Source organism: Hippichthys cyanospilos, chromosome 3, assembly GCF_059441005.1.
Source record: "Hippichthys cyanospilos isolate Australia breed blue-spotted pipefish chromosome 3, RoL_Hcya_1.0, whole genome shotgun sequence".
NCBI classification, from domain to species: Eukaryota; Metazoa; Chordata; class Actinopteri; order Syngnathiformes; family Syngnathidae; genus Hippichthys; species Hippichthys cyanospilos.
In genome coordinates, this window is record NC_142371.1 from 8,911,404 (window position 1) to 8,923,378 (window position 11,975).

Consider the following 11,975-nt stretch of genomic DNA (forward strand, 5'->3'; position numbering starts at 1 on the left):
ATTTACATATACAGTTTTTTGCTGTTCAGATTCCAAGTCAGTGAGTATTATCATGATGCCTGTGAAATCTGTTGCACAAAGACCACCACAAATGGCCATGTGAGCTCCAGGCTTTCAGCATGGGATCTCACATTCTAAACCCAATTTTCATGCAAATAATAATCAGTGTAATGGTAAAATCTTTTATTCTTCGTTTCTAAACTGGTCTAAAAATACTAACAGCTGCTGATTAGGTGCATGACAAGACACAGAGCCCTGCTAAAGAGAGATGCTGAAGGGGAGAAGCGCTGACAGTCCTTAGAGATGAAAGAAGCTCTACACTTCACCATTCTGGGCCCAATTGCGACAAAGAACAACCAAATATAGTGAGAAAAGCAATAATTAATGGGAAATGTAGTGTGGAATAATTTGTCACTCTTGGTCCAAGCACCTTCATCGCAGCTGTGTTAGTCTACTGGGATTGAAAACTGGTGATCCAATTTGCAGTCTACAATAAGGCTGTGTTGGAGACATACCAATTTAGATTTTAAGGATGATTTATTCTTGCGCAAAGATAATGTTAGCATACTTGACAACAAATATACACACTTTTTATTTGCACTTATTTTTTCCAAGCACCATGTTTGTATTTCTTCAAATTTGATGCATTCGTTTTATATTCTGGCAATCTGATGCTATCTTATTTCAAAGGATGTGAGCACTTAAAATATATATATATATATATATATATATATATATATATATATATATATATATATATATATATATATATATATATGTATATATATATATATATATATATATATATATATATATATATATATATATATTATAGGACATAATTCAATACATCATTCAGATCCAAATCACATGATCAGAAATTGGACTCGGAAATACCCATACCATATGTAACATAGCAACATATCCGGAAAGCGCTGAAGTAAATACAGACAGCGGGGAACATTTCAATATTTTAGGCTACTTAATTTAAACTGCTGCTTCACTAGCCACATAAAATACGTTGTATCTTTTTTCAAATAAAAAACATTCAACAGGGGCGGCACGGCTCGGTGGTGGGTGGCAGTCGTCTCCCAGCCGAGAGGCTGTGGGTTCAATCCCCTGACCATCAGTAGGTAAATGATTAGTTAGTGTAAAGCGCTTTGAGTGCCCAAGGTAGAAAAGCGCTATATATATATATATATATATATATATATATATATATATATATATATATATATATATATATATATATATATATATATATATATATATATATATATATATATATATATATATATATATATATATATTTGGCTACACTTTTTTACCATGATTAACACATTGCCAGGATTGCACATCACCCAGTATCTAAAAATTCTCAAAATCAGGTGACTTGGGTCCAAAAAAATTACATCAGGACATCCATTGTAAAAACATTACTATTCCCATAAAACCTTTTTCAGCTCTGCAATATAGACCTTCCATCTTCTTGATATGCTATGCCTTCTGAGACAAAGCTTTAATAAATTTCCCTCTGAGACCCCCAACCATCATAAAGTACTGTTATGTGGACGCATTGATTTTTTTGCTAGTTTTCCTCCCAATTTTACATCCTCTGAGTGTCTGAGTATTCAACAAGAGCTTTTAACGCCTACATTTCAAATTGGAAAGCAGCCAGGAATTCTCACAGAGCCAGCCGGCATGCATGAAATCCTCAGTCACCCTGAACTCGTCCCAAACACCAAGAAGGCCTAGAAATTCACTAATTGTTTGATTATACAGCTCTCCATGATAATGAATTACTACTCCATGATTCAGGAACACGGTGTGCAATGCGAATTAGCGCCCCAACAATCAAGCTGTGAAAGTAGATTACTCATTAGCAGATGACTGAGTGGCACGGACCACCTTGACACCTTCCAATACCCCTCCTGTGAGTGTGTGTGCGTGTGTATTGTTTGAATTTCTAACTACTGTTTTGCACTTTACATTTTGATGATGTTCGCTGTATCAGCATTGTCTGTTAAATGTTAGTCAAAAATAGATTGAGAAAATGATCTATATGTACATACATATATTAAGTAGATTTTGCAGTTCCATGTTACAGCCGTGTAACAATGTGGTCTTCATCTACCTTTGTGGTTGGTTAAATGAACAAATATTAAATGAAAAAAATATTAGAACTGACGTTTAATGGGTTTAAATAACAAAATAATCGGGTTACAGCTTAATAGGGACTCCTTAACATTAAAAAAGGAAACAAAACAAACACACACAAAAACAGCTTTATAACACTTTCATACAACTTATTTGAATATTCCTCAGAGATTCAAGTTCATTTCAACTTATTTTTTTTTAATTTACATGCATGTTTTACATTGCAATGCAAATATCACTGAATATTATGCATTATAATATATTTTATGTATTCTGTCTACCAAAACCAAGGCCACATTGACATCAGATTTTCGTCACAATTTTCAAGCAATCGCATTGTGAAAACAGCTGTTGGGCTCACATTGCAGCAAAACACACGTGACATTTTCACTTTTGTTTTGACCTTTAACCACACTTCCACTACACAATCAATGTTGAAGAATAGTCATAACAGTATTTATTACATATTTGTAATGTTATCACTATTTGGAAACAAATTGCAGTTTTGTAAATGCAAAGTTCCAAATGTTATCAGGCAAGACTTGCTATGTTGTTCAAATCTGAGTCAAGTCTCATGAATACAAAGTCAAGATGACTCTTTCATAAATTTAAGCCAAGCAGGTCCCATTTCTAACTCTTGGAGAATCAACTGTGATTTGAAGTTATGTGATTTGAGTTGCAAACATCTGCTAGTCTTGTCCATTGGTCATAACCAGTATATACAATGGATGAATGGACGTTATTATTTTGATCATTTTGTGCAAAACATTCATTTATTGAAATGCTTATCTTCACTTTTAAAAAATGTGTTAATCATATTGGGACGAGACACAAATCCTACGAGAGGAGATATCTCACGAATGACTCTCACAAAATATTTGTGTAATAAATGAATGCGTAACATAATTTTTGGAGTTTTCAAAATGCATAATACATACATGCATATATATATATATATATATATATATATATATATATATATATATATATATATATATATATATATATATATATATATATATATATATGTATAAGCCACCACCACACCCCAAAATGGCTGACGCTGCACACTGCATCTTTCAGCATGCTTCACTGCCCCAGTAGGTGTGGCTGCTAAAGCCACTTGATTGAAGCAGACCTGGCTAAGGGGAGGGAGGAGACACAAAGAAAGGAGAAAGCGACACTGAAGAACAAAAAAGAATGAAAACCCATTCAACATGGAAGAAAGTTGTTTTGAAAGTTGAATCCTGAGAACAGAGTTGATTGTTTACTATCTGATAGATAGCAGATAATCTATGCTGGGCACTGCACTAAGGTCTATTACTATACACCATGCAGTAAAATGACAGCCTTGTTTCTTTTTTTTCATGGTCTAAATTTTGTCCAAAGCCTCATATTTACTTCTGTTCAAATGTTTTTACTAAAACATCAAGTGTATCAAGCTTGTATGTGGCTGACGCACTCATACGTCAACCTATGAAAAAGTTTACCTTTTTAATGTACCATCACTTGAATCTGAAGGATGCCTCGTCATAAACTAGCCACCAGCAGAGCCCAGGGTGTATTTTTCTCTTTTGGTGGTAAAGCTTAATTCTATGATGTTTTGTCGTACAAGCTAACCAGCCCTGAACTAGTAACTTAGGAGAAATTGCCAGAGGCCAACAGAAAAGTAACGACAAATGTTGATACAATGCCTGGATTGACTTTATGGACTCATCGCTTACTAGTTTTTTTTTTTAATATACAACCACAAGATATCACTGTTTTAAGTCTCCATAAAAATGTAACTGAGGCCTTTCCTTGCTGTGCTTTCTGGTTTATTGTGTTTTTACAATTCCATGTTAGCCCCAGCAATGCATTTTTGTAGTTTGCGTAACAATACGAAGCACCCTTGGCAGCAATGGTTTAGTGATGGCTGTTTAACAGATATCAAATGAGTACTTAGAATCAAGCAGCCCAAAGTCATCATTGATGGTCAAGGCAAGGCATTTGCGTCCTAACAGAAGGTTGTAATATTCTTATAGTGGTAGTCTTTTTTTGTTATTGTGATGGAGCATTAATATGGTAATCAAAAATCTGTTGAAAATATTTCCAGCATGCAAGCTAGAAGCTGCAAGTTCACTCTGGCAACAAAATAAGTAAAAAAAAAAAAAAAAATAGAAACATGTTCAGTACATCTCGGTATGGGTCACAGAGTACATGTATATTTGTGTGTGGGTGTGCTTGCAGATGCGAGCGGGCTGCGTGTGTGGGTGTATGTGAGAGAAAGAGAGAGCGGTGCAACAAGACAAAAGTTAATGAGGTTTGAAGGCTGCTGTGGCAGCGGCAGCCTCTTCTTTTTTTCCCCCTGTCCTTTACCTCTCTGCTTCCTGCCTGGGCTTTTATTAAAAGGATAATACAGCAAGGGTCTTTAAGTGTGCAGCTGCAAAGACAAGGGTGAGAGTGGAGTAGAGGGAGGGAGAGGGCATTTCGTACAGTGAGCAAAAGGCAGCAACGGAGATTAGATAGATAGATAGATAGATAGATAGATAGATAGATAGATAGATAGATAGATAGATAGATAGATAGATAGATAGATAGATAGATAGATAGATAGATAGATAGATAGATAGATAGATAGATAGATAGATAGATAGATAGATAGATAGATAGATAGATAGATAGATAGATAGATAGATAGATAGATAGATAGATAGATAGATAGATAGCATTGTAGGTCCTTGTCTTGTCCTTGTCTTGTCCTTGTCACATGTCTGAGTCAAGGGGCATTGTTCTGTATCAAATGATTTCTGCAGACCCCCGTTGGCTCAAATTAACCCACTTTTTTGGAGAATGGCATGTCTCATGTGTGAGTGTTGTGAGCAAGATGTGTGCCTTTTAGTGTTGTGGTGTAGTGAGTGCATTTTAATCAGGATGTGGCTGTGAGTCTCACTGTCACCTTTCTGTGTCTGATTGGCCCCCTCTACCAGCTGTCTCTCGACTTTAACCCTGTTGCTTTGCCCAGCTTTCTCACCTTTGCTCTCGCAATTGCCTGCTTTTCAGCTGGGTGAAATGTACAGTATATAATGTGTGTTTTGATCATTTACTCTCACGTATCATTTTCCACTTAGTCAGTCACATTCATGAATTCCTTCCATCTTTTTCATCATTTTTATTTAAGTCATGGTCACGGAGAAAACAGACCGGTACAGTTTGTAATTGTTCCGATGAAAAAGCATTTGGAAATGCAGAGAGACCAAGGAACAAAAAGTAACTACCCCAAAAATAAGTATGAGTATGAACAAAGGAAGAAAAATACTGGCAAACTAACAGAAGAATAACCAAAATCTACAATCTTTACAATAACAAAGTGCTGCAACTAAAAGGTTATCAAAATAATGGTGTAAGGCATTTTGGAATGTAGAGTTAAAAAAAAAAAAAATTCTATCGACCCAAACATTAGCAAGCAGCATCATTGACGGAACGATCAGTTCCCACTAGTAACAAGGCAAATGTGAGTGTACATGGTTGTTTTTCTACTTTTGTGCAATATGTTCGAGCTCAAATGTGTAAAAGAGCTAATTTTAGAATAGTACACAACTCATGCGTGGCCGCCATATTGCTTTCGGACAAAAATGTATATGAAATTTGCACCAGCTGGAACTGTCCCACTATTTCCTCACAAATTTAATTAACAGACCTATTATGTTTACAGTAAAACAATGCTGCTTTGGCTTTTGTTGGAGTATCTTATGATCCATGACTCTGGTCATATCAAGGGTATTTTCTTCTTCTCAGTCCTGCAGGAATCCTGAAAAACGTCAATTATACCGATTTCAGGCACCTAAGTGGCAAGGATTTACCATGAAATTTTTCACCAAAGACTCTTATATATGCTCTCTACATCTAGTCCGTGGTAATGGACAAACATCTGAAAATCCAGACCAGTGACTACAATGCCCTAGCGAGTACATTTATTATCTACATTCTTCGCAGAAAGCATACTAGCCAATAGACAGCATGATTGTCAGGTATAATATTTCTTGTTGTGCTGTTCAAATGCACAGAAAGATTTTGTAGCTGGATGAGGGTTACATGGAAAACAGGCTGGATAGAGGCTCTCGAGGATCGGACTTGGACCCCCCTGATTTACTGCCAGTTTGCAAGAACCCCAGCTACCTGTCAACAAGGTTTCAATCACCTGACTTTCGTGACCATGCCGAAGCGTCCGTGAGCAAGACACTGATCCCCCAGTTGCTTCTGATACTATATCATCAGCAGGTAAATGCCTACCTAGTGTAAAGCACTTGGAGTACCAAAGGGATTTGTTTGATTTTTTTTTTTTTTTAATGTATAAGCCACAACTTATCTGGTGAATAGGCACTGTGAATCATTTGAATGGCGGAAAGGAGAAACCCCATAGTGAGGGGGCTGATTTATATGAATTCAGGCATGAAAGCAACTTCCAATCGAGGGACAATTCTCTGCAATGGAGCAAGGTTCTTTACGTAACTCCTTCGTGTGCATTTCCTACAATCTTTCTTTTTGAGTTGTGCATGAATTTCTTTGCATGGTGTTGCGATGTGCCCTGTTGCCCTGGTTGGTTATGTACACTTCCTCCTCTCTGCTGTGCCTGCTATCACTAATGCAACAGATATTAGCATAGTGTTTGATGTTGAGTTAGGAGACATTTAAACTCTCTCTGTTTAACAACTGTGTCAAGTGTCTGCCAGGTCTATTTACCTTTATAACAGAATCAAACAATATTCACATGTGGCTACAATGACACCCTGGCTGTAGGGGATGTGTAGAGGAATAGCGACAGATAAAGCGTAAAAGAAGCTATTGCATGAAATCACAGCATTGCCCTCACTCAAATGATTGCGTGAATCAGCAATGCTCCCTTGTAGATTGTAATTATACCACAAAAAGATGGGAAGAGGTGTGTAACAAGGTGCGAAAAAAACAGAATATGCTCATATATCTGTTCTGAAAACCCTAATAATCATGCAACCTAGAACATTTAATAAACAACACACAAGAAGGAAGACAAGAGGCTTGGATTTTTTTTACTTGCGAGGAGAACAGACAGAGATGTGCACCGGTTCATAGATCTCCTACGACTCGGGATACACATCCCTCTTTTGTTCATCAGGGTTGGCTCTAATCACAAAGCCATTGCTGCCCTTCAGGGTTGGGGAAGACATATGGCAGCAACATAACAATCAGCTTGTGATAGTGGGGGGTATAGTACGAGTCCATGCTGCTATCTTCTTTTCCAGGAACAGAAAGATTGACCCCATACTGTTGCGCCCTGTGCTCGGGTCGCGGCGCCTGCTTTCTTCTTACAGCTGCAGGTGACGTGTCATCTCCTCACACTTTCTTCACAAAAACTCCAAAAGAAAAGATCCAATTTTCCCAGTATACATCTTGCAAAAAACATATATGTGATAACTTGGGACACTATGGAACACAATTATTCTAACGCTCCAGGTTACCCATTTTCTAATACAAACATGTGTGGATGTATACGTGTTGATGATGGGTGAATATGAGCCTTCTTAACGGGCTTGGAGCACCAGATGGTGTAGAAAGCGTTATATACCATAAGTCCACTCCATTTACCACATGCTGGTTTGTGTTGTTTTACATGTGCTCAATCCGCAAAGAATATGTCTTTTCTATACAGAAGTACTTAGAATATGTGGCGCCATTTAAATCTTGCTCGTAAAAAGCAGGACTCACTGTAGGGAAACATAAATCCACCTGCGTTACTTTTCCACGTGTTAAGTGAGCGTAACATGAATACCGTATATTGATTTCTCTGTGAGGTCAAACAAATGTGGTGATAGTAAGACACAACAAAGAGCAACAAGGAAAACGATGTATTTATAATGTGATATGATTATATGAAGTGGTATGATTATAGTCGAACGTTCGGGGTAAGACAATCATTGCTAATGCATGTACCGGTAAATGGTATGGTGAGAATGTTTCAGAAATATGAACTTTGACTTTAAAGGGTCATGTAAGTGGGTTGAACAATGACATTTATATAACAGGTCTGTGTACAAAAGTTTTATTTTTATAATAATATATTTACTAAAATTCACCCTCAACAAAAACACAGAAGTGACTTGAGATGTGTTTTGTTGGCTTTTATTAAATTCCAGGATGTCCCAAATCTAGAAGGAGACTGCTTGAGTCCGAACCATGTTACCTCAAGGGAGAAGGCAAGCGTTGTAAATCTTTCCTGGTTTGATTTGTTACCTTTCAGTCGTCATCTAAAATGGAAATCAGTTGTCACCATGACTCACAGTTCATTCCTGCTCTTGTCTACTTCAACTTGTGACAAATCTAAAAATGATTGCTACAGTATTTTGTATTTTATTGACAATAAGTACAAGCTTATCGGGTGAAAGTCAAAAATATTGCAATGATCATTTTTGTATTTTTACAGTTTGAAGTAAAAATTGATTAGGAAAGTTTTGAAAGTGTGTGAATTTTTGTGGTGATTAGTCGTAGTTTTCGGACATTAATTTATGCTAATTTTTTTACTATAGACACCCAGCAGATCATTGGCCTGTAGGCCACTTCCCACAGCTAACTAGCCTGCACAGCTAACTAGCCGATCGGGGACTTTGACGGTCACCCACATCAATGCTCTAGAGCTGATACTGCCAAGGTTTAAATTAAGATTAAATTAGGATTAAATTATCTTCTTACTGAGGACGTGTAAGGCACGTTAGGGCTGCCGCTGATCTGAGTTGTATTGGAGCAAACATTGGCTAGTGTCGGACAAAGAGCGCCGCTCTGTTGTTGGGCAGTGTGCACCTGCTGAAGTAGCTGATTGAATGAGTCTACGTCCGGATAGCAAATTGGGTGACAAGCACGGTAGGTTATCGTCGCAAAACTTTGAAGTTGGACTGAAAAATCCATTATATAATTCTTGTGAGGATGGATGCATAAACCGACTTTAAAATTATGGACTACCAGACCTCCAGCAATTGGGTCTATTTTACAGCCTAGCGTGGGCGCTTCAGAGGCGTTATTTTTCATGGATGACTTTTGAGAAAAAGAAAGTCACGCTAATATGACGACATGCAAACAATTAGGCTCACAAAAGACTCATATCTTGATGACATGCCAAAGAAAACCGTCTCGGTGTATAGTTTTAGCCCAACGCTGTCTCATTTGTGTGATTGGCTTATTGTTTTGATGTTTTTTTTTAATGAATTGGGCCGTAGAACTGTTCACATATGGTTTTGGGGATGACTGTTCTAACTTGTTTGACTGTTGTGGGATCTTTCACATTTAATATTAGCTTTGATTGCGGGCCAAGTTGAGTAATGCTGTAGTGTTTACATACCTTTGTGAAAGATTCCTGCATGTCCGGGTATGAGCCGGGATAAACACACATGCATAAGTTCATCGCGTCAACAACACTGAAAATTTATTATTACCAAATTGTCTGATGCAGTTTAAAAGTTAATTGTTCAAAACAGAGATCATTGCCTGGATCATTCGGCGAAATAATCCTGGTTCGTCTTCTGCTCCCGTCTTTTGTCTTTGCCGGTCCACCGAAAGGGGTGGTCCCATGGCCAGGTCAGCATGTTGAGTTGTTTCTGATCAGCTGCTACCCCTTTTCAGGTGGAGGGTTCGAAACGAGATACCTCAGCACCTTGGCGAACTTGGCGTCTTGGAGATACATTGCATTTAATTCCGGTACCAAAGGGGGCTTTGAGTCTGGTGAAGCGGCTCAGGGACAGGAGGGCTCTCAGAAGAGACAGTTCATGCACTGGATGGCTTTGCCGCCATAATCGACGCACGCCCAGACATGTGGGCGCAAGTTAACTGATATGTATATTCGAGGTTGAGAATGAAACAATGCGCGCCGGAGGTGCTTTCCTTCACTTCTAGGTGTTATGGCGTCTGTCCCTTTTGATGTCACAGCAGACAGTCCCCCTGGGGGTCACCAGATCACAATGCCCGACTGATCTTATAGCAAGTCAAGAGTGAAGAAGCAACGTATCTATATTACACTATATATGTCCAAGGAAAATTAATAATTTCATTATCATATGTAAAAATATAAATCCCTTCACTATTAATGATGTTTGTACATTGATTTTGAATGGACGAATAACAATGGGAAGAGGGATAAGGGCGCAACCTCAATTTTGGGGCCAATGACTATCACTGCTGTTCCTCTCCTGTAAATCACAATCACCAAAAAGAGCAAACGCATGACTAATTCGAAGGACCTTCCCTGAAAAGTACAGAGAAACTGTGAAAAAAAAAAAAAAAACGGTCCTATTCGTCAAACTCTGCAGAAGAGGCAGGTTGGGAGAAAGGAGATTGAAAGAATTGTGTCAGGTGAATCAATTCTTGCATCAGAAGAGAGAAAAGTAAAATCAAATACTTCTTATTTGCTACATATACTGTATATTGGGTACTTGGATATTCAAAGCTGGGCAGGAAAATATGTATACTTTATATACAATTGAGGACTCCATTTTGACAATTGTACAAAATATTTCTTGTGGATTGATAATTAGATTATAAACTCCACCTAAATCAGTATCATGGAATTGCATACAACTGGCATTCAATACGTGGGGGAGAGCAATGATACCTGCAATTAGTTTTAACAATGATTACACAATCGTAATATAATAAGTAGCAATTAAAATCAGAGCGTAGAATTGTGAAAAATGAAGAAATTGTATTTTTTCCATGGACATTGTGACTCTTGGATAAGATTTTCAATGAATTAGCAGTCTTTCAAATGGTATCAGCCATCAGTGACAATTGATCTCACTTGACTGATTAAGCCAGTCAGGCCATTAAATGAAAATGTGAAACGGAAATGACCAGCCATGAAAAAGACATCTATGATATTGAGCTCACCTATTTACTATTTATTTAGATTTGTTCCTGCTTGAGAATACTACTACTACTACTGCTACTACTACAGGTGCAACTACTGCTACGATTACTACTAATATTACCACTACTACTACTACTACTAATCATAATAATAATAATAATAATAATAATAATAATAATAATAATAATAATAATAATAATAATAATAATTATTATTATTATTATTATTATTATTGTTGTTGTTGTTGTTGTTGTTGTTGTTGTTACTAGTAGTAGTAGTAGTAGTAGTAATATTGTAGAATTATTGTACTGGAATGGTACAGTAATACAGAATTGAATAAAACTGGCTTTAGCAACGTATTTTATGTACATACTGTACTTACCTCAGGGTAACACATATACATGTACTGTACTACGGTGAATATGATATACAATATGAATATGATTGTGTTTCTAGCTGTAAATCAGCCTTGACTTCTGTTAACATTTGAAAGAATAACCAAAGGGAAAGGACACATTTGTCTTCTACAGAAAATGAAGTGAAATCTTTCTGATAACTTTGTGCTTCTTTTTAGGTAGTTTTTTCTCCCATACCACATTTACATATTTATTTCACCAGACCAATTACCACTGGCTGGCTGTAGCTGCATTTCATTACCAGCCTACTGTAATAGATTTTAATCTATTGTTCTCTGAATTCATTTTCCAAAGACTAACGAGAATGTGAAGCGCGCACGCACACACACATTGACTGTGGGTTACCCCCCCCCCCACCCCCCAAAGAAAATATCACTGAGGCACTCCTCAGAAGAAAAAACTGTTTCTTCAAGCACTCTCTCCCCTTTCCTTTACTATTCAACAAAGCCAGTTTATTAATCCAAAGGGGAAAGTGAGGTAAAAGAAAGAGAGAAAGTGAGCAAGAAAGAAAAGTATTGGGTATACGGGATGAA